The 4,715-nt window shown below is 37.5% G+C and overlaps 1 pseudogene; it reads left to right on the top strand.

Annotated features, from left to right (window-relative positions):
- Positions 1-505: 505 nt before the first annotated feature.
- On the top strand, positions 506-3,435 carry LOC129558148 (olfactory receptor-like protein OLF4; annotated as a pseudogene).
- Positions 3,436-4,715: the final 1,280 nt, after the last annotated feature.

Raw genomic sequence — 4,715 nt, 5'->3', positions numbered from 1 at the left:
TTTTTTTTTTTTGGGCAAACGATCTGCAAATGTTTCATATCAAGATACCACTACTTTATCATTTGGATAAACATATTTGATTTTTAAATTATTTTCCCAGACATAAAGGCAATAGAACAGTACATGAAATATCACCAGAACCAAAGATGCTTTTCTCTACCACAGTCCCTCAGGGGCCATTTGAGCTTATTAGGTCTTTATTTCCTCTTGTGTCCATTTGATTTTTCTCTCCCCCTCACATCCCTCTCTGTATCTAGATGTATACATACATTTTAAAATCCAGTTTTCAAGAAAGGATATAGATATATACATACATATACGTACCCTTTTCTGTGACACAGTGGTAAAGAATCAGAATGCCAGTGTAGGAGATATAAGAGACTCGGGTTCGATCCCTGGGTCGGGAAGATCTCCTTTAGAAGAGAATGGTAATCCACTCCAGTATTCTTGCCTAGGAAATCCCATGGACAGAGGAGCCTGGTGGGCTACAGTCCATGAGGCGGCAATGAGTCAGCCAGGACTGAGCAGGCATGCACAATGTATGTATATCCTTTGAACAAATTTGAATGTGTCTTTAATACAAGGCCATACCAAAGTTGAGTCCCAAGTTTATTGATTCCTGGGAAATTTTCAAAATGGAATCTCTGGATATCATTTTACATAATCAGATCTGATCAACTTGAGTTGTATCAAACTTTAACTTAATCAGGGTAGTTAAGGAGGAGGGATGAAAAGGACTTAGGAGTAACATAGCTTATGTAGTGAGAAGGTAACAGACAGGAATGCCAGGGGTCTCCAAAAGAAGGAAATAGGATGCAAATGTCAGACATTTTTTTCTCTCTCCTTTGGCTGTAGGAGGAAACAAACTACGTTTCAGGGTTTTTTTTTTTTTTTCTCTCTTAAAATTCTATGTTGCTGTGAGGATACCTGGTTCCACCTGAACTTAACTTTTCTCAAACCTTGAGCTAACCAATGTGTTTTTCTTATGGAAGTGTTTTCCTTAAGCTATGTTAATGAAACTATGTATTCCCTTTGGAATTTGCCTTTCTTCAAAATGGTTCCACCTCAGACTAACTTTTTTTCTTTTCTCAAATCTTGGGCTGATAATAGCTCAAGAAACCAGTATTCATATCATTTATTTTATGGCTGGGGGATGACACATTTCTTGCCATCCTTTCCAAAAATGCATATTGTGGGAGAGGGCCCAGGTGAAACTCCGTCAACCTTGAGGTGTCTCTCTTATCTGATTAATAGCTTTCTAACAAACATAAAACATCCAGCGAAAGACGAGCAGGGGGCACTCTTTCCGCCCCCTTCTGATGTCTATGTCAGAAGCTTTCTCTATCTCCTTTACACTTTAATAAAACTTTATTACACAAAAGCTCTGAGCGATCAAGCCTTGTCACTGGCCCCGGATTGACTTCCTCTCCTCCGGAGGCCAAGAATCCAGGCGTCTTTCATGGCTCAACCACAGCCTTTCAGTAGCCAGTGTCTACTGTGTGTACCTGTGTTCTTGCCCTCTATCATGTGAGCAGTGCTCACAGCAGGGACACTGACTCACATAGTCCAAGGTGACTCATACACAGACGCCAGAACTCAGTTAACAGGAGAGATTCATTTAAACATACAGGACAATTTTGCAACAATTTCAAAATGTGCTCAAGGAACACAGTGTGGATGAGGATTTCCTTGTGACTTGAAGTTTCAGCAGCAACGGGGAAGTCACCTTGCTCTACAGCATCCTGACCCCACCTCTCCTCACATTTCATCTCGTGCACTAAGCTCCCCAAATCAGCTTCCTTTTTTAAACTTGAACATGTTAAACAAGCACCTTCCCCAGGGCTTTTATACCAGGGCTGTTACAGCAGTGTTCACCTTGCCAGGCACACATTTCTCCTCCTGGTAAGTTCAGTGTTCTTGCTCTCTCTTCCTTGAGGTCTCTATTCAAATGTCATCTTATTTGCATGTCTTACCTGAACAGTCATGAGAAATAGTATCCCCTCTCTATTCTTTACCCTATAACTCTTTTCAAATTTCTTCATATCAGGAGTCATCGTATGACAAGCAATATATAATAACACATATGTAGCCAAATTTCATATATATATATACATAGCTTATATTTTCTTTGTGTCTAGATTCTTACAGTTTTTATAGGACCCCATACTCATCGCCTGGACAGCACCTGAAACAATGTCATTATTCAATTTATATTGCCCAAATGAATTGAAAAATTTCTCATTAAGTATTTGGAATATATGATAGCCTGCAAAAAAAGTCTACAAGTGAAACAACCTTGTGAATTCGAGATGACACAGGGAATTCCATAAAGGGGAAAATCCATTAAAAGCATACTGAACTTAGGCAAAAATAATTCAATGTACTTAAGTAAAATATAAACAATAGTTTTTCAACAATGTGAGCAATGTCTTTTTTTGTGAAAATAGACATGTTATTTTCTCCTTTCCAGTAGTCACCTCCACCACATGAGACCAATAAACCTGACAAATGTTTCAGAATTTCTTCTTCTGGGACTTTCAGAGGAATCAGAACTGCAACCCCTCATATTTGGGCTTTTCCTTTCCATGTGTCTGACTACTGTGTTTGGAAACCTGCTCATCATCCTGGCCATCAGCTCAGACCCCCCACCTCCACACCCCCATGTACTTCTTCCTCTCCAACCTGTCCTTTGTAGACATCTGCTTCACCTCCACCACCGTCCCAAAGGTGCTGTGGAACATCCAAACTCAGAGCCAAGTTATAACCTACGAAGGCTGCATCATCCAGATGTATTTTTTCACACTGTTTGTAGTTTTGGATGACTTCCTCCTGACTGTGGTGGCCTATGACCAGTTTGTGGCCATCTGTCACCCCCTGCACTACACAGTCATCATGAACGCCTGGCTCTGTGCACTGCTGGTTCTGGTGTCTTGGATCATCGGTATCTTGGATTCCTTCTTACAAACCTTAATGGTGTAAAGGCTGTCCTTCTGTGGAGAGGTGATAATCCCTCACCATTTCTGTGAACTCAAACAGTTGGTTCAAGTTGCCTGTTCTGACACCCTTCTTAATGACACCATGCTAAAATTTTCATCTATCTTGCTGGGAGGTTCACCCTTAGCTGGTATCGTTTACCCTTACTGTAGGATAGTTTCCTGCATACGTGGAATTTCGTCTCAGGGGAAGTATAAAACATTTTCCACCTGTGCATCTCACCTCTCAGTGGTCTCTTTATTTTATTGTACATGCTTAGGAGTGTATATTTATCCTGTTAATGTCCACAGCTCACACTCAAGTGCTGCGGCCTCAGTGATGTACAGTGTGGTCACACCCATGCTGAACCCCTTCATCTATAGTCTGAGGAACAAAGATATACAGAGGACTTTGAAAGCATTCTTTAGGACTGTAGCTATAAAAAGAAGCCAATTGTTCTGAGCTGAAGGAGGCAGCAGGATTGAAAGTTTTAAAGCCTCATAGCCAGAAATTGAAAATTTTGATCAGATCTTAGTAGAACCTACTCTTTCCATATTATTATTTTTTTAATTTTTTATTAGAAAACTGAAATTTACAATGGTTTATATCACTCACTGAGTACATGGCATTTAAAAACAACATTATTACAGAAAGATAACAAAAATACAAAGTCTTAAAATCTACGGGATATGGAAAACATTATCCACTGAGGCCTTAAATGTAGTAGACTTTACATAAAAAGGAAAAGCAATGAGTATACAAGTATACAGCCAGTTTAAAAAGTTAGCAAAATAAACAGAATAATCATAAAGAAAAGAAAGTAACTAATATATACCAGGTATTAATGCAACAAAAATAAAGATAAAATTGAGAGGCTCAACAGTCAAAGCTGCCTTAAATAGCTTCTCTAAAAAGGGAAACATCAGGTAACAATAATCAACAAGAAAAAATCTTGCAAATAAACAATACTCAAAATGGGAATTACTCTGTTTCCATGTTATTGATGGAATTTTTGTTTCTTTGACTTCACCTCCTTTATAAATTTATATAGCTCACTTGGTTAAGCTTTTTAATTTCTCTCTTAACCAAGAATTGTTGCCTTCATGCTTTCCCACTTGCTAAAATTTGTTTTCAAACTTAAATCTGAGCAGTTTGGGGATTGCTGCTTATCATATTAGTTGATTGATTTCTTTTTTTTTCTTCCCAGATGCATATTTATTTTAAATACTTTTTGAAAGTCTTCTTTTACATTTTTCAGGTACATGACACACCTAATAGGGTCTAATACCTGTCTTGTGAGGTTTGTATGCGTGCGTGAGTGTGTCATCAAAATAAAACTTGTGAATTTGAGTGCATATCTTCAGAAAACTTAAAGGAAAATATGATTTAAACAAAGCAACAAAGATTAAAAAGAAATTTGGCATGAAATAGTGGCTTCAAAATCTTAGATTTTTCTAATCTATGAATTAAGAGTAAATTATGAGTGAAGACTAAACTAATTCAAATATTAAGTAGTTTGCCTAGCATTTTCTAATTTATGAATTAGGAGTAAATTATGAGTTAATTATAAACTAATACAAATCCTAAGTAGTTTATCTAGCTTTTCTAATCTATGAATTAGGAGTAAATTATGAGTTAAGACTAAAGTAACATAAATACTAAGCAGTTTGCCAGGAGTTTGTTTTTCCTTAAGGTTTTCTTGTTTAGTTTGCCTCCTGGTTTTGTTTTAAAAGCCAATAAAA

The sequence above is a fragment of the Moschus berezovskii genome, chromosome 8 (genome assembly GCF_049115385.1).
Source record: "Moschus berezovskii isolate FMDL1 chromosome 8, NW_MosBer_1.0, whole genome shotgun sequence".
NCBI classification, from domain to species: Eukaryota; Metazoa; Chordata; class Mammalia; order Artiodactyla; family Moschidae; genus Moschus; species Moschus berezovskii.
The sequence above is the reverse complement of the archived record's forward strand: the minus strand, read 5'-3'. Positions and strand labels throughout refer to the sequence as shown.